Raw genomic sequence first — 20444 nt, forward strand, 5'->3', positions numbered from 1 at the left:
TATATAATTATTTGAACTTATAAAAATATTATTTATGTATTATATATAAGTATAAAGAAATTATACATATTTTTTATATGTACAAATATATTTTATATAAGTATACATAAAATATAAAAAAATTAAAAAAAGATTAATCGAAGTAAATCCAAGTCCAAACCATTAAGACATAGACTCGTCCTGGGATTCGTTTAAAGCTTCAAAATTCCACCTCAATCCAGATGGATTGGGGTCCATTCGATCCATTGCCATCCCTAATAACATATATCAATACTAACAGTGAATCCCTAATAATTTGTTTTAAATATCTTTCAAGAGTTTCTTTTCCTTTTATGTATATTATTGAGATAAATTTTGTCATTTCATATTACAATATATATTGAATTAAATGATCAAGCTCGTTCTGAATTATAAAATACTTCATATTTCGATAGCTAAATCGACTTTTCAAAATATTCAAAAACATATTTCGTGTGATTAATTATAATAAAATACTTACATAACTCTTAGGAGGTACACTACATGCACTTGGTTGATATTTCAAATATTTCTATTTCCTTAACTTATATATAAATGGATAAATTACCGTCATTGTATTTAAATTTTGATATAATTATAAATATTTTTTCATCGTTTAAGACATTATAAATATTTAACTGATTTCGATATTCATGTAACAACAAGTCCATCTCGTTAAAACATTTTACATAAATTGAGGTAAAAGTAGTACAAATGGTGGGTTTTGTAGGACAAATGGGATGGATTGTAATAATGAAGTTTAAGTGAGAAAATAAACCCGTGAACGGATATTGTGGGATTCTGATTTCTGACCCCCTTATCATTCTCATGTTTGTCTAAACATATGTTGTACTAACTGTCTCTCAGTCTCTCATGTTAGTTTTAATCAATGTTTTCAGAATTGGATTGAGATCGAATTGGTTAAGTTATTGAATTATTGATACGATCAGTCGGATCGAATTGGTTAAGTTATTGAATTATTGATACGATCAGTCGGATCGAATTTAAAAATCTAATTGACTCAAAACCTATTGTATATATATATGCATATATAAGATAGCAATACATTATATATCAATTAATTAACCAAAAAGATGAGCAAAATGAAATCAAACTTAAAATAAATAACATTCAGTTCAACACAATAAATGCATAAGCTCAATTTGTTGAACATAAATCCTGATTAAATTGACAAACAATTAACTAAAAGTAGTCAAATCTACTAAAACCCGAATGCCGCTCGGATCGGGTTTTGATCAGTTCGCATTGGTTTGATATCTAGCAGTTATATATGTCCAACTTGGACTGGACGCATGACCGGTTTCTGATCGAACCGATCGATTCGGTCCGATTTTGAATATATTGATTTTAATTGCTGCTTTCTACACTGCCATCAACTCCTTTGCCCCCTTTCCCATTTTTCATCTATGATGCATGGATATGGACATAAATCGAAAAATAACGACATAAATATAATACGATACGAACACAATGATACAAATTTTTTTAAAAGATTAGGATATGACATGGCTACATATAATATATATTTTATTATGTATATTTTTAAATTCTCATAAAATTAAAATATATCATATGAAAAATATTAACACAAAAAAAATAATAAAGGCTTAGAGGGGAAGAAGAAGAAACGTTTCATATAAGAAGTGAGAGAGAGAGACAGAGAGAGAGAGAGAGAGAGAGAGAGAGAGAGAGAAGTGAATTCTTTTTCTTTACTATTCAATTTTAGCGAAAACCTTTTTAATATTATATGAAAAAAAAAACCAAACGTACCGTACATGACAGAAGGTGTGTCCGACATTATATTTTCAAACATGTAGATATCGTGTGTAAGACATATCTAAGGTGTGTTAGTATCTGTCTCAGGTGTCAGACACTATATCAAATAATTTTTAAAGTATCCTTTATTCTGGTAATAAAACGTAGAGTTGGTAAAAAAATCAAATCCTTTTGTTAGTCTTTCATAAAATTTCATTACATCATACATACCACTTTTTTCTTACATCAAAACATCCTAAAAAAAAAAAAAACCCATAAGACCATATGTTAAATAATTTTATCAAAATTCTCCATAAAATGAGATATAAAAACCAGGTGTAATAAATACAGATCTCTACCTCATAAGATTATCTTGGCTAGTGAAATCCTACGCAGCTTCATACTGATGGAATACCCATATATCAATTATAATAGCAAAAAGATCAAAATACCCCTTATAAGGGAAATTCTAAAATTATATTTTTGATCTCATTCGATAGAACCGTAAATGGGAAAAAAAAGAAATGAGAACGAGCCTATCTAGCGGGATTAAAAGTGTAATTTTGTAGAAGGACAAGAATCTGTGTTTTTTACTCGGGTCGGATCGCATCACAATGACCCAACCCGTGGATCCGGACCCCTGATTGTATCTTATACTTGAAAGCTCGAAATCATACAAATTTGGACCCGTATAAATACGGACATTAGGTCTATAAACCCTCAACTATTTTAGGCCACAGTATTACTCTGAATAAAACATTCTTCATTTCTACTTTGATCTCATTCCAATTGACTTAAGCATCCGAGGTTTTTAAAAATATTTATATTGTATTTGGATGGACGTATAATAGATTTAAATTTAATAAAAAACTTAAAAGAATAATTTTAAATGATTCTATATTATAAAATTTAAAATCCATCAAACAACAAAAAAAATTTGTCACCAAATAATTTCTAATTTACAACTCCAAATCCATGAGTTACTGAATTTTGGACCAGTCATGTTGTATCATTAAAAATTTAAATTTAAATCCATTATTTTTATGAATGATTTTCCAAATACCTATATAAAGGTGAAAATATAACATGTTAGTACCGACAGCAAATATATCTGGATCATGTCACGTGGACCAAATAATTAACTATATTTGATTTTATAAATATACACAACTACTCAATTTATTGGTACGTCATTTATTATTTTCATAAAAGTATTAAATATTTTTCTTTTAATCTCGAATTGACTTTTAAGTTTTGTTGAAACCCATTCAACGAACCTAACTATCTCTTTTATGTCAGGTTCCGAAATTCGATCTCAATTACTTTTGGAGTGACATCATCTTTGAATCAGATCAATATATATATATAGGAAAAAATGCAAGCAACCCCCTTATGATATCGCAAATGAGCAAATTGTCCCCTTATGAAAAAATAATGATTTACCTCCTTATATATTTTAAAATAGAACAATTTACCCTCCTATAATTTTTAAAATGAAGCAATTTACCTCCCTATATGAGGAGGTAAATTGCTTCATTTTAAAAAGTATAGAGGGGTAAATTGCTATATTTTTTTCATAGGGGGAATAATGTGCTCATTTTCAATATCACAGGGGGATAAATTGCTATTCACTCTATATATATAGATTAAATGTAATTGAAAATACAATAAGATTTAAAATAAAAAAAAATTAATCATGGAGAAAATGGCTACTTATGATCATGCAGACATGGTTTTGGATTATGATTTTCTTGATTCAAATGAAAAGCCTCTAGATAGTGGGCATGTGTGTTGGATTCACACTTACCTACAAGAAAAACAGGAGGATTTCAAAATTTGAACATCAAATCCCCACACCTAGCATGACACTAACCTTTCATCATATCATGGTTTAATCATTACCCTTTGTTTAAAAAAAAAAAAAAATCAACCAAACAAGCAATATAGTGGGGTGGAAAAATAAATTAAATTATTTGATATTTAATTAAAACTAATCGATAAAAAAATTCGAATTCAATTTGTTGATTTAACAAAACCAAATTCGAATTTTTTTTTTGTTTGATAAGTTTTTAAATTCGATTCGATTAATACATAATAAAATATATTTAAAAATATTAAACTATTCAAGCCGATTCATGTATGTTTCAATTAAAGCTCAATTAAAATAATAATTAAACTAAATTCAAATACAATTTTTTTACTTTAATATTAAAGAATTCATACAAATTTAAATGATAATGTGTTCGATTTGATTCAAGTAACGCCAGTAATAATATAAGTTTCTCTTGATGGTTTACTTAGTGGGCTTGTGGGGTATGCATTATGGGGCAAAATCAAAAAGTGTGACGGGATATATATATATATATATGTATTTCTTGCCATGTTAATTAATTGAGGTGATTAAGACCTTCGTTTCAGTTTCTTGAGTGTTGATTATGAGACAAGCTGTAGTTGTCTACATGAAACAAGACAAAGTTATGTCCTCCTCTAGGCATGAAGTATATATTTTAAATCTCTTCACGGCAAAAGCGTGCTTCAAGTTGAGCACTTACTATACATATCTCTTTTCATTGATGTAAATAATTGTGTAACAATACACGTTTCTGAAATTTGAATACCAAATATTATAGGGAAAAATATAAGCAATTTTCTTGTGATATCGTAAATTACTTATTTATGAAAAAATAAATAACGATTTACCTCCCTATATTTTTTTAAATACAACAATTTACCTCCCTGTATTTTTTAAATTGAAGCAATTTACCTCCCCGTAAAAGGAGGTGAATTGCTTCATTTTAAAAAGTATAAGGGGTAAATTGCTGTATTTTTTTCATAGGGGGGTAATATGCTCATTTTCAATATCACAGGGGGATAAATTGCTATTCACCCAAACATTATATGCCATGTCATTATACAAGTATGACAGTTCATTTGATGTTTTCGTAAAAATAAATAAATAAATTACTCGAACTCTTTTGAGATTTGATATAAATACAAATACCTTTTTATTGTTTATAAAATTATCAATACCTCTATGATCTTAACGTCTACCAAACAACCAGTCCCATCTATTAGTTTTCGTTAAGTTTTCATCTATTTCTTGTGGCGAAAGAACCAAAATACCCTTACAAAATATAAATTATGATTTTACTTATTTATTAAATTTTTTTAATGGAGTAGAAGGGCAAGAAGAAAATTTCACCTCGTTAGTTTTTTAAAATATTTGTTACATTTTTTTTAAAGAAAACAAGGGCAAAGTAGACATTTCCAGTTTTCTATCCAAAAACTACATAATTTCAGAAAATATCAGGAGATATTGTTAATTTTTCAAACAATGAGAAAATATTTATAATTATATTTAATTTCAAAAGAGCTCGTTGTTATTTACTCAAAAAAAAAAAAAAAAAACCTTATATTCGTAGTATTTAATTGGTTAGGAATCCTTATTCTAATTCAAGTGAGTGTCTATCGTTCATTTTCAAACCCTAAAGTAATTACTTTTTTTTCATGGAAAAAGAATGCTTCTAAGCATTTTTCTCTTCGTCTCTCTTCTTGTCTTATAAATGTGCTTATTTGTTCTATATTTTTAAATTAGTTTTCCATCATTTTCTAAAGACAAAATTATATGTTGATATTTTATATATCTAGTGCGCGCGACTCTACTAATCTTGATCAAGGTAAATTATATTGACACCTCCTAAGTTTAAGTCAAAAAATACAAACACGTTTTTTTCTTTTGTAAAATTATAACTACGCCCCTTAAAAGGTGTTAGTGTAATTTTTTTTCAGACGGTGGTTGTGTAAACTTTGCATCTAAATAGGGGGTGTGGTTATAATTACAATTATAACCTCAAAAAATTTATATATTTTTTCACAAAAAATAAGGGTGTTTGTGTATTTTGACCCCAATTAGGTAATCACTAGTACCACAAAAGTGTAATGAAGCCGTTATTGATATGAGCTTAATAAAATAAGATAGAATATGATGTATATGTTGGTGATACACATTTATTTATAAGCACAAAAAAGTAATTTTATATTTATACAATAAATATATGCACCCTATCACACTACATAATTTCCAACACCGCTATAAAATACCCAAAATATTATTTTTTACAGCAAATTACTATTTATTGATTTAACAATACACCATACACTCTCTCTAAAGCGTAATTTTACTTGGTGAATTGTTGTGCCGAGAATAAATTTCCATCTCATCCCTTAATCAAAATCATAATCACATTAGAAGAAAAATACTAAAACAACAGCACAACCATGAGGAGCACTATCAAGAGAGACATGGGCTGTGTTTGGATTTGTGTCTTTACATCTTATCTGCGTGTTTTTTTGTTTTTCAACTTTCTATATACAATATATATATATACATAATATAAAACAGATATGATTTGACAATAAACAACAATTTTTGTCTCTAAAAAATTACAACATTAAAATATTTATATATATACATATTTATATATAAATATACATGATTTGACAATGAACAGTGATTTTTGTCTCCCAAATTCCAACATCGATCACACCTACACCATTTATTTTAAAATATTTTAAATTACCTCAAAATACAAATCCAAACGTATCAATGAGCTATGGTAAGGAGTTTGGACAAGCTCTGAGAAATACTCCCACTTGCAAAGATTTTGTCTGAAAGGAAGATTAAGGCTAAATTCATGTACGGACCCATCCCACTTAAAGTCTTCTCCTACAAATCTGTGACTTATATGCACCAATTAGAATAAAGTATGAAGCCATCCATACTCTTGTAAACAAGGAATCAAATGGGTCTTAAAAATGAATCCAATGAATGGATCACTGATCCAATTGATACTAATAACATATTAGTGGACAACCTTCAAAATCTTCTTAATCCCACTAATTTCAGTTTTCTTGATTTAACAATGGAATTTTACCAGATTATTTTAATGGGACTAATATTATTTTAAAAAGAAGAGGAATCCGTCAGGGGTCCCTTATCTCCATATCTATTCATTCTTTGCTTTGAACCATTTATAAATAAAATTCTCGAGGAAGCGTTTGACAATAAAATTAGATGGAATGAAACCTTCAAATAATAGTCCCCCCTTACCAATCCTTACATTCGCTGATGATTGCTTAATGTTCTTGCAAGGAAATCGGAGAACAATTTCATGTCTGAAAATTATTATGGAAGAATTTAGCAAGATATCAGGACAAATTATTAGTTGGGGAAAATCTACTGCTCTTTTTTCACCATTTACACCAGATCGTAGTAAACGTATTATTTCTCGACAACTTAATTTGTGCACTCAAAACATTAACAACAAATATTTAGATCTTCCTTTTTGTTCTTCTAAAATTTTCTAAGGAAATGTTTTATGAGATCATAACAAAACTGAAAATAAGACTGCGTTATGGTATAATAAATGCCTTTCATATGCTGGTAGAAAATTTCTTATTAGATATGTGCTTAATAATACGACAATGTATTACATGTCAATCTTCAAGACACCGAAATGGATACTAAACAAATCAGATAACCTTATGGAAAAATTCCTATCAAAAGCCAAACCGGATCAAAGAAAATTTAGTTGAGTGAAGTGGAAATCGGTTTGCACTCTCAAAGAGGAAGGGGGCCTTGATATTAACAACTCTAACACTGTATTTGAATTTACATTTCAGTGCATTCTCGAGATGGGCCAAAATAATATCAATGTTTGATTTTGATTTTTACACCTTGATTGGGTGTAAAAATACAAATTGATGTGCTAAGCTATTTTTGTTTTTTTAAAATTTATAGGCCCATAGCTCAATTGTACAAATCTCTAAATTCACCTGCTAAAACTATTTTTTTAAAAACAGAAATCTGAATCATTGTAATTCCCCTCTCTCATCGACGAGTTGAACCCTTCTCTCCTCACCCATTGCTTCGTCGATCTGAACCGAGCACAGCCCCAGCGCCACCATCACCGCGTCAAACTCCCACCACGGCGTCATTAGATGAACTCCACCAACAGCAGCCCCAGCGCCGCCATCACCTGTTTCCTCCCACCACGACGTTGTTAGGATGAACTCGCCACAAACTCCGTTGGACTCCACCACCACTCGCCATTCACGTCAAAGGTGTGTCGCCAGCTGTTGGAATCTGTATCTCACGCCCTGCCTAGTCCCCGTTCCACACACCGCGTCAATCAAGCAAAAAGGCGGATTTGGGTCTGTAACAATTACTAAAAATTTCTTGTTCTTTTTATTTAATTCCACACTTTCTTTTATTAAATTTTTTATTTCTGAATTTTTTGAAGATTTGAGAGTTGGGTTTGGATGTAGTATACTGAAAAGTATGTACTGTTCAATAGTATTTTCTTCAATAATATTATTGTCTGCAATGAATTTTTCCTGATTTCTCTGTTCTTTCACATGGTGCACAGTGATTTTTTTTCAGTGAACTATTGTACGATTTTCACTTTTTCCTGAGGTTTCTGTTGATTCACACATTGTACAGTGAGAACATGTTTAAATCTACAACAATCTGTAACTTTTGTCTCTCTATATATACCATATAGAGTGTGATAGAAACACTACATTCAAGTTTTCATAGTTCATAATGGTTATAGCGTGTGTATGTGGGTGTAGTGTTTGAGCTAACTTTGACGTTTAAGAGTTTTCGTTCATGGAATAGTGTTCAAGTCATCCACCATCTCTTGCATTCTATTTTTCCTTTCCACTCCCGTAGTCTTCTACGATATACCTATTATTTCCATTTTCACTTCAAAAAGGTACTTCTCAGTTATTTTTTCATACTTTTGTGTTGTTGGAGCATTATTTAGATTAATCTTGCCTATATGTTTTTGCTTGTTGTTTTTGTATGTCTTTGATGCTATTTAATTTTAGTGCTTGTTCACTGTTTTATGGCTTTTAAAAATTGAAAATCTACAGTTGAAATTATTAATAGAAATGTGATATAGGTGTGTTATGATCGCAATTATGAATATGATATAATATAAGTAAAAATTTACTTATATTAAAGTGAGGAATGAATTAGGGAGAAGTACAATGAAATTAAAGTGACTAGGCACCATGATTTCTGAACTTTGTAGTTATATTAGCTTAAGTTTGTATCAAGTAATCTCCGTGTGCCCTTTAAGGTGGGTTCTAAAGCAGTTTCCAGTCCAAATATTTTTTTATATATTATCTTTTTTCAATCCAAATATAAGATCATTTTGGAGACAATACTATAGTCCATTTAATTATTCATTAAATTTGTAATTACTATTTAAAATGTAAAAAAAACCCTTAACAAAGAAAATTACTTAATATAAATATATATACTATATTTCCCTAACAAACAAAATAGTTGAGCAAAGAGAGCTGCAGATAATTCATTTTGTCTAGATATTTTTTATACATGTCCCCTTTTTTTTATACACTTTTGGACTGTGACTTGCATCAAACTTTTGTAAGATGCATTACTTCCCCATTATAAGTCTTAATATGCAGCAATGATAATTTTGATTTTGTTCAAAAAAAAAAAAAATTGTTTCATTGTTTTAGCATTCATCAAATTTAGAATTATAAGTCACAAATTACAATTATAGTTTCACTCATTAATTCTGTTGAATATTTAAAGAAACCCGTGGACTCTCCCTTAAATCATTGTCAGTTATTTAACAGAGCACGTGCAAATTATGTGTTCTCTTCATTAAATATTTAATAAAATTTGTGGTCTAGAATAAAATTATAAATTTTTGTGATTTATTAGACTAAATCTGGTGAATACTAAAATAGTGGAATCAAAATCACAAAAAAAATTAAGTTGTGGATGTAAATTGTAATTTTCCCAGCATCGACACTGTACATAAGATAGAAAGGTTCTTTTAATGGTTCAACTTTTGTATTTCATACTTCAGATTTTGATTTTTCGATATCTTTCATGCACAATTCGTGAACAATACCAACAAAAGTTATCTGAAATTATTCAGGTATAGTTCATTGATAAGTTTCAATGAGTCCTAGTTACCTCGTCTATGTCCACCCACAGTTCTAAAAAGCAGTGGTCGACAAGTCACAATGGCCTTAGATGAAAAGCATAACCAATGTGAATGACGAATGCAATCTCATCGTCAAAAATAAGTTAAAGTCAAATTTCAAGTTTGCAAACCATTATAAATAAATAGCTAGGAAACAAATTAAAGATCATCGAAAAAATTTTCCAACTCTTTAGCAAATAGAGAATTGAGTCTTTTAAGTTTCCTGAGTAGTATAATTTTTGGTATATGGGAATTTGCCCAACGAGTCAAAACCTCTTATCTATGAGAGGCTAAATAGTTATCTCCTCCAAAAAAAGGATAGAATGTCTATGTACGTATTTTCTTCAATAAAATTTGAGGTTTCTATTCAACTTGTTTATCAATAATTTTGTTAAGTCTCTCTTTTGAAGTAGTTTACGCCTTAAAGTAGAAAAGAAAATAAGGTTGTGTTGTTTGTTGAATAAGTCAAGTACCCGCGAACCATATATTGCGATTGTGTGGTTGGAGGAAGTTCGTAAAATTAAGGACTTGAAATATCCGATAGCAAGACGGTCAAAACAAGATGTGGATTTATGAAGATTTAATTTTATCTTGAAATCATGTTGGGACTGATCAATGAATAATAACGGTACTATTTCTGCTAGGGGGAAAAAAACTAGAACCAAAACTGATACTATTACAAAGGTTAGTGGTTAAAATAAAAATAAGGTACCTAAAATACAAATCTCTGTAAAATACACTATTAAAATTTACTATTTTGTAAAGCATGGTAACAATGCTTCAGTAAAATATTAGGCTCAAAGAGATAACTACAAAAAATAAGAAAAATACGCAAAGTTTTCACTAGAAAATAAAATTAGTAATTCACCTTCCTGTGTTTTTTTAAAATATAACAATTTACTTACTATTTGTTCTTTTAAAATGAAGCAATTTACCTTCTTAGATAAGGGGATAAATTGTTTCATTTTAATTAACACAGGGAGATAAATTGTTAATTTTTTTTATAAGGGGATAATTTGCTCGTTTGCAAAATCATTTAGAGTTAAATTGCATTAATTAAACCCTTTCGAGATTAGCTGATATTCACAAAGCTCTTAACAGCAATAATACATGAAAATGCACGGTTTGCATACACGCAAAAACTGCCTTTTCATACATCAATCTACAAAACAAACATAGCAAAGAGATCCAGAATGCTACGGGACTAATATTCACCCAAAATTACTCACATTGATGCATCTACATGATGCGGCTCTATGATTATATACATACATTAATCGAGTGAGCAGGAGCACAAACTAAGACGTGGAATCGATTGGAGGAGACGAGAACATGAACGACAGCGCGGAGGCTGGGCGCCGGGGGGACGGGCGGCGTCTATTCGATCGTCGTTCGTCGCCGCAGCTCATTGTGCGATTTATTTTCCATTTTTCAGTTTTTGTTCTTTTGTTCTCTCTTTTTCCGGCAAATGCAGATTTTGAGAGTGTGAAGAATAAATGAAGGGAATGCAATAGTGTCGGTCGGGTACTGTTACGGCAGCGTTTTGCTTAAGCAGTGTCAGAACGAACAAATTGGGATAGATGCTCCTAACAATGGGCGCCTTGGAGGAATATTAGGGAAAATTACATTTTTTGTCCAAAATGATAGGGGTTGTTGTACTTTTATTCAAACAGTTTATATTGTAGCATTTGGGACAAAAAAAATGGGATAAAATACATTTTATCTAGCCTCCTATGCTTTGTTAAGTACCTAAAAATTCGTGTTTCGAGAATAGGCTAAAACTTTCCTTGTGTTTTGTAAAACTCAGCAAAACATCCATTCTGTTAGTAATTAATGGAAGGTGTATTAAATGTTCTCCTTGTGAGTTTTGGGATTTTTTTAGCTACTTTTAACTTTATTTTTGGGTATTTTTTTTCTAAAATGCCCTCATATGTTATATTGACTTGGGCATTTTTTTGCTTATTTTGAGTGATTTTGTTTTTGCATTTTATCTATCCAAAATTAAATTGATACATATGGCCCAAAGAAGCCCAACACAAGGAAGAATAAAAAAAGTTTAGGGCCTACCCCATCAACCTAACGACCCACAAAGGGAGCAGGATTCCAAAATAGCCACAGTTTAGCCTAAGAATATGGCCCAACAGGAGATAATTGGCCAAAGGTCCACGCGTAAACGTCTCCCAAGTGGCAGACGCCTGGTTTGCCGAATGTACCTCTTCGCCATCATGGAGGACATAGTTCCAGATAGGTCTCCCCAAAGCCTTGCACTTCTTGACGGCTGGGACTCCCTAGCAGCTATGAGTCCTAGCTGATGAGGGATCTCCCCCAACTCGAAAATAGATCTTCAAAAGAAAACCTAACGGAAGATAAAAGCAAATTAAGGCTTATCCAAACAACCTTCATTCTCTTTTTCCGAAAGTTAGGAAGGCGTGAAGACCCCCATCGCAGGGGGACACCCCTTTTAAATACATGTTTAATCCCCAGGCTGGGGTCGCCTTCCAAACTACTTGAATATTGCTTTCAACTTCTATCTAGCATTCTAACTGCAATCTTAGCATGGATTTCTTCCAAAAATTCGATCAATTTTCATTTTATTTATTTTTGGTGATTATTTTATTTCGAATCTAGTACTAACTTGGGCGTCGGAGTGTTAATATATCGTTTTGCAGGTCTTGTGCCCCAAGTCTCTCTATTTGCTTATTCAAATCCAAGACAAAAGCCCAAGCTTGTTGGACCCGTATTATTTCCGCACGTATCAATTGGCGCTGTCTGTGGGAGACACGGAGTTATAAACGTGAGTCCTAATGGAAACTCCTAGCAACGCTGCGAGCAAGCAAAAGGTTGTGGAAAACCTGGTAATACCCAGGCTCTACAAGTTGTTGCGGGGACATCCCTAGACCCATACTGGTGGCGCGCCAGTCTCGGCACCCTTGGCACTAGTTCCACCACCTCTATATTTGCAGATCCCGTGGTTGATTCCCCTTGACGTAGCACCTCCTCTAATACCTCCTCGGGAGAGTTATCTTCAACCCTCCTAGGAACCATCCAACAAATAGTCTTGGCATCCATCCAAGAGCAGGTGGAAGAATTGATCCCTGCTCCTACAGTCACCCCATCTGATGTGGACGCCCCAAAAGAAGACGCTGAGGAAGGTATTCCTATTCTCGCACCATCAGTGGTAGGAAGACGAGGACATCCCCCAACAGCTCACCAGGAGATCCCTTCACAGTGGCTTTCGCATTTGAAATGCTTATAGAAAGCCTTCCAAGATATCCAGTACCAGATTGCAGGGCCCGCCAAGGAGGAGCAGCAAGGTGTCCCTTTCACAGACACGGTGATGCGGATGAACTCTCAGCAAATTGTCGCACCCCGGCCATCACTGAATACAATGGCACTTGTGAAATTGTAAATTAGCGGGAGGACCAAATGGAGGCGATTCCCACCACTCCAGAAATGCATAAGGGGGGCGCATGATATAACCTGGAATGAGACACTAGATGTGGAGGCGATGGAGAACACCCCCCTCATCCAGTTCGGACGAGCAGAACGATCAGGATCTAAAAACTCTCACAATGACGCTTTGAGCATCTCAGCATTATTGGCCAACTATGAAGTAGAGCGCATTTCCATAAATTCAGGGAGTTCGACAAACATGTTATTTGGGAAGCTTATTAGTTGGGGGACATCCCTCTAGAAAAGGTGAACACCTTCTTTACGGCTTCGCAAGCGAAGTAGTACATCCACAAGGCATGATTTCACTCTCCTTAATGTTAGCAAGACACTCAATGGAGCATGGGGATGCTTCCTATCAAGAAAATGACTCTAGCATAGTTATCACAACTAGAAGATTGCGACCTTATTTTCTCACACACCCTATCAGGGTGAAGACAAACTTACCATTAAAGCAAGGTGTGGGCAAGCTCGATACTTCCGGACAATTAGTGAAATGGGCGGTAGAATTAAGTGAATACAATATATCATACCTACCACGAACAACTATCAAAGCTCAGGCTTTTCCTGGCTTCGTCTCCAAAATGGCGGGAGCACCTATAGAGGACACCTCTAATGCCGAAAAGTGGTCACTGCATGTGGATGGATCATCCATGACCGAAGGCAGTGGTGTAGGCATAGTCATCACTTTACATCATAGGGAAGATCTAGAATTTGCTATCAAATTCGGGTTCAAGGCCTCCAATAATGAAGCTGAATATGAAGCACTTGTGGTAGGTATGAAGATGGCTAACGAAGCAGGAGCCAGGTATTATGATACACAAAACAAATAATTCTCTTAAACTTTTAGGTAGAAATAAGGGATATGCGAGATTTGTGTATTATAGAGTCGAGGCAAGAGTTTGACTCTTTTTCTTTAAGACAATTGTTGCTCCACTCTGGTGCTAATGGAAATGGCAATTTTTCTTTTGAGATACAATGACTTAAAATTTCAAAATAGTAGCACTACAAACTTTGAGAACAACGAACCAAAAAATATTTTGGAACTCTCTTACTAAAACTATACTTGCAAAATGCTTTTATTGCTTGAAAATGCTATCGAATAAATTGAAAAATGAATGAAATGAAATGGGAGGATCTATTTATAGAAGTTGGAAAGGTATCATTGAATGGACATGTCCAATCAGAAAAGATGCCTTCGAAAGGTTATAATCTTTTCACTAACAGGACATACAACTTCACTCAAATGGACGCATCACTTCATTCAAAGGGTTTGCTTAATAGACACATCATTGTAACCACAGGGCACAACTATTCGGTTAAACTGAAAATGATTAGATGATGATTGGGCGTCATCGATCATCATCCATGTGTCATCAGCTTGTTATGCGTTGTACGCCATAACCAATCATTTGCTAAGACTTAATATGATCAAAATAAATAAATTTATTATTTAATTTTTCATTCACTATTATCCAACATTATGTTAATCTAATTTTTATAGTGAATTGATCAAAATACCCTTTTGAATTATGAATAATAATTTTGTATATATTTTCAAATGGTAAATTACAACGGGTCTTCTGAAATTTATCATAATTATAAGTATTCGTTGGTTGACAGATTAAATATATCCTCTAAAATCAATGATCGTCTAACAAATACCTCTTGTAATAGACTGTTGTAAGGGGTATTTTTTAGATGGCGTATTTATAATTTTTTAAACAACAATGGGGTATTTGTAATATAGCTAACCTCATGGGAGCCCGTTCTTTAAAAGAATAGCTTCGCAAGCACCGAAAATAAAATATTAGGTGCTTATATAGTTCTTCAAGAAAAAGTAAGAAATTCTCAACTTATCAAAATCTTAACAAGTTAGTTCAATTTCCTTCAAATTAATTATAATTCTATCGAGCATAATATAAGGTCTATGATCTATTTCTATTCGAACACTTCAATAGCTCATTTTAAAAATAAGATATAACATACAGAAAGCTCAAAAAATATTTTATAAGATACATTAGCATATAAGATCTCATAAATAAGTAATTCCCCAAACATCCTCTAAATCGGGAACTCCTTATTGTTCTTTTAAAGAAAGCTAATAAGTTGATAATGTTTTGTTTTTTTGGTCTTATAAGTTTTTCTTATCTTTTATCAAATACTTTTTAATATGATTATAAGATGTTTTGATAAATTTATAAATTCATTTAAACCCTAAGACTTTTTTTTTTTAAAGATTAGTCAATTTATTTTATATTTTTAGAGATAATTATACTATCCTTTCCTGAATTTTGGTGTAATTATACATAAAACCTCTGTTGTTTGAATTATAGCTAATACTCCTGAAGTTTGTTTTGTATATCAATTAGACCCCTATGTTAGTTAAAAATCATCGAATTTGTTGTTATTCGTAAAAAAAAAAAATTGAATGAAAATCTATATTTACCACCGATTAACTTATTACTAACTTATTGCAGGTTAAATAAATCTTTTTTAACCATACTACCTTTATACATCTTCATGAGATAGTGCATGTGAGGAGGTATATCTTCCCCCTTAAAGGGTATTTTGGTCAAAAAAAATTTATTTAACTTATAATAAGTGAGTAATAAGTCAGTTGGGAGTAAATATGAATTTTCATTCAACTTTTTTACTAATATCGACAAATTGGATAATTTTGAATAACAGTAAATCTATTTGTTATACAAAAATAAATATTAGGATTATTAAATGTAATTTTTTAATTCACGTGGACTCTACGTATAATTACACCAAACTTAAAAAAAAAAAAAAAAACAAACTATACAATTATCCATTTTCTTTATTATAATGGAAGTGGAGGGTGAGAAAACCTAATTTCCAGCCCAAAATCTCTCATTTCTTGAGGAAAAATTACCTCAACTCAATCAATTTATTTCAAGGTGCACAGAATTGGCTATGGAAGAAGAAAGAGTAGCATGGAGTAAAGAAGATAAGTTAAACGTCACAATGGTGTACAAAACCATCCATGTACTGACTGAAGAGTCTCTTTCGGGCTCATGTGTGCCCATGTGAGCTTGCATGTGCATGTTTCAAGTGTATGTGTCAACATGTACACACACAAAGATTCCTTTAATGTTTCTTCCTTTTTCATCTCTAGCTACTCAAGTAAAATATGAAATATTAGAAAACTATTATTTTAGTCCGTTAAGTATGCCTAATTTTAATTTTAGTCCAATAACTATGTCCATTTTTTTTTAGGTCCAGTAACTTACGAAATTGCTTACTTTTAGTCATCTGTCAGATTTTCGAACAGTTTTACCCCTATGAAACTTTTGAAAGGCAGTTTTAGTCCATATGCACTCATAGGGATAAAATTGTCCGAAAATCTGCCAAAGGACTAAATGTAAGCAATTTCATAAGTTACTGGACCAAAACAAAAATGGACATAGTTATCCGACTAAAATTAAAATTAGGCATATTTAGCGGACTAAAATAATACTTTTCCCTATATGATAGCATTAATATTTTAAGTTTTAATATGATCATTGATATGGGAACCATACACAAAGTACTCCAAAATGATATATATGCCTCCAATTTAATGCTTAAAATGGCCCGAGATCAGTGTTTTTTTTATTGGGGTTGTACTGATCTAACCCTAAATCAATTTGAACTCAAGTATGTGCAGAGTTATCGTGATCGTCATATGATCAATTCTGCATCAATGATCCATGTATAATCGTATACTTCAGTCATATTCATAAGTAGTAATGCCCTTCATGCCCCAGGTACATATTAGCTACCCTATTATTTCTTACGAGTTCACTCTTTACCCTTATAATCTTACTGATTTAAGCATTAAATGACTATATTATCGAGTCTTTGTCCTTATGATCTTACATGCTCTGCTTCGCATATTGTGTAAGCAAATTTAATCGGTATAGCATTTTGGACATGGTTCAGAACCTATTAAACTCATTAATCAATGCTAATCCAAACTCAGGTGGATCGTATTTACAAAAAATTGAATCATAATCCACTTGAATACTTATTCAAGTAAATTACACAGATCTAACAGTCACAAAATATTCATCAGACTAAAATTCGTTGGGATATTATGCAATTTGACCAGTGTAGTCTTACCAATGTAAATCATATGTTAATACATTCCACATTTATCCTATCATCCAATGTAAAGGACGGCAAAGGGTTAAAGTCAATTATAATGAATCAACTATTATAAATCAGTCAATGCTAGTAGTTTATAATACACCCGTATAAATTCTCGAGCTCTACATTTTTAATGAGTTTCAATTGAACCAAGTATTATAATTTTACTACCACGAGTCTGCAATACACAGTATATAAAATGAAAAATTCGATGTACTCGATGAGATTCGAACTCATGATATTCAATTAAAAAACTCGTAAGATAATCGTTGTTCTACATTATCAACAAGGTTCAAATTTGTATATTCAAGTAGGAACTTAAGTATCTTAACCATCATTATGAGAGATATGACAATGATTACAATCACATCACAAGCCATATCATACTGAAACAACAAAAATTTCGTGTTGTTCGCCTGTATATGTCTAACATGAATCATTATATGAAAAATAATTATATTATAAAAATAAACAACTGATTGATTTATGCATAATCTATAAGCAGAGCTAAATGCACTTTTTATGTCGTAACTTAGGTCATTTTATATTTTTATCTTTTTAAGATAATATTCTGGTCTTGCATTCTTTCAATTTTTATTTCAGTCCTTTCCTTGCCGAATTTGACTTTCACGGACTAGAAGGGTGAAGTCTGGCAAAAAAAATGACTGAAATTGTGAAAATTAAAAAGATGTAGGACCAAGTATTACCCTAAAAGATTAAAGAACAAAAATACTGGCATAAATGAGCCAATAAGAACAATAGTCTCAATTTTAAAAGATCATATGAGATGAACATGTAGTTTTGCAACGAGAAGGATAAACCTACTCAAAAAGAGGATCAAAATTATAAAAATTAAAAGAATGCAGGATCATAATACTATCCTAAAAAGTTAAAGAATGAAAACACAAAATAGTCTGAGTTACGAAATAAAAAATGCATTTAAACCCTATAATCATGGTGAAAGTTCAATAAATTTCATATGATTTAGGCTAATGATGTGAAAATTTAGAAGGCATATAACTATATTTATTTAGCTTCTTATAAAATACTTTTAAAACTTATAAGATATCAAATTTATTTTAAAAGTACGTTGTTAAAATGTTTGAATAAAATAAAATAGTAAAATTTATAAAATGTTAGTAATAGTAAATTTATAATTAATTTTAATATAGTTTCTTAAGAACTTAAAAGTTAAAAGTTTCAAAAGTGCGTAAAACTTCTAACATCTTATTTTTTTAATTTAATTTTTTTTAATATATATACACTAAATATTTTGTAACATCTTACAACCTCTTAAACATCTTTTTTTTTTTAAAATACTAAAATACTTTATAACATTTTCAAAAACCATCAAACATCTTATATATATATATATATGATGTTTTAAAATATACCTTAACTATAAGCTCACTCCAAACACCATCTAATTTAAAATAAATCAAATCAGTCGATACTTACCTGAAATCAATTGATAAACATTGGTTTGAGTTCGATCCACTCAATTTAACAAACCAAAAACGTGAAAAATATTTTCCGTTCGAAAAGTTTGCAATGTTATATGTTCGAATTCGATCGATTTGATTAATGAAATAAATAATAAAATATGCTTGAAAATGTCACACTATTTAAGTTTGACTCATGTTTGATTCAATTAAAACTCATTCAAGCTCGATTCGATAAATAATCAGAGAAAGCTCGATCATAATTCCAACAAACTTAACGAATAATGTGCTAAGTGCTTGACTGGGCTCGATATATTTACATCCATGGTCGTTATCCGAATTAAGTATAAAAAAGATCTCATATAATAATTACGAAAATGTAAGTTTTAGTCGTCTACTGTACCGAATTTTTAATATGTTCACAAATTGAAAAAATAAAACATATTTAATTCTTTATTTTACGGAATTTTTAATATAGTCCTTTACTCATAATATATTTTAAATATAAAAATATTATTTATTATATATATGTACACAGAAACCACGTGTCAATAATTATAGATCGACAGTATTTTAAGACAAGAAAATTAAATGTAGTTTGGTACACCTAAACGTAGCCCTTCCTAGGAGTTTTTCACAAGACCTAAACGGACAAGGGCAATAAGTGTTTATGTCTTGCACCGTCGTGGATGATCGTATGCTGTCGTGTGAATTCAATAACTCATGTCTAATGTTGTTTGCAAATTTCACTGAACCAAAATCGGTGGCTAAGATTGGTTTGAATTTAATTTAACGGTTGGTAGTTAGTTATATAAATGTTTAATACTGATAATTAATATATTAATAATTAAAAAATTTTGATGTAAAATGTACGCTAAATCAAATAGGGTAAAATGTAGATACGGGTTAGTGTATGTGGTCATTTGCACTTTGCTGCTCATTTTTTTTTTATACTTTTCTATCTAATTTTTTAATTTTATTGTACTTTTACCTTTTTCGGTGAATAATAACGGGATATTCCATTGGCGTCTGTTCAAGCCTCTGATGGTGATTTTTGAGTTTGATAAAATTATATGGGTTATTCGCAGACACCCTCCTAACGCATGGATCATTTGTACTTTTCCCCCAAATTTTTTATAAAAGAAAAAACAAAATAAATTAAAAAAGTTGGAAAAAAAAGAGAGAAAAGTCTAGAAAAGCAAATAAACAACTTCATATTACAAGTCAAATTTAATATTGACACCGGCTGAAATATACTTAGGCTTGATGGTGGCGTCGATAAAAATACACACGATTTTTTCTTTCTTTTAGTTTGATTTTGCTTCGTTTTATACAATATGAGTATATTTGGTATTGTTGTGAATTTCACCATTTTCTCATTTGGGATGTTAGAGTTCAATTTCTTCATTTAGGTCGATGAGTTTTTCTTGTTTTCTCATCTAAGTTTATAACAAACTTTGTAATGTTGTGTTGATTTTGTGGTTATATTAAAGTTTTTAATTGTGAATTGAGATTTAACATTATTTTGTTCGGTTTAAGGGTTTCACACTCCTGATGTTGTAGAAAGTTCATGGCC

Source organism: Sesamum indicum, linkage group LG3 (genome assembly GCF_026168435.1).
Source record: "Sesamum indicum cultivar Baizhima isolate 11 linkage group LG3, ASM2616843v1, whole genome shotgun sequence".
Taxonomy (NCBI): domain Eukaryota; kingdom Viridiplantae; phylum Streptophyta; class Magnoliopsida; order Lamiales; family Pedaliaceae; genus Sesamum; species Sesamum indicum.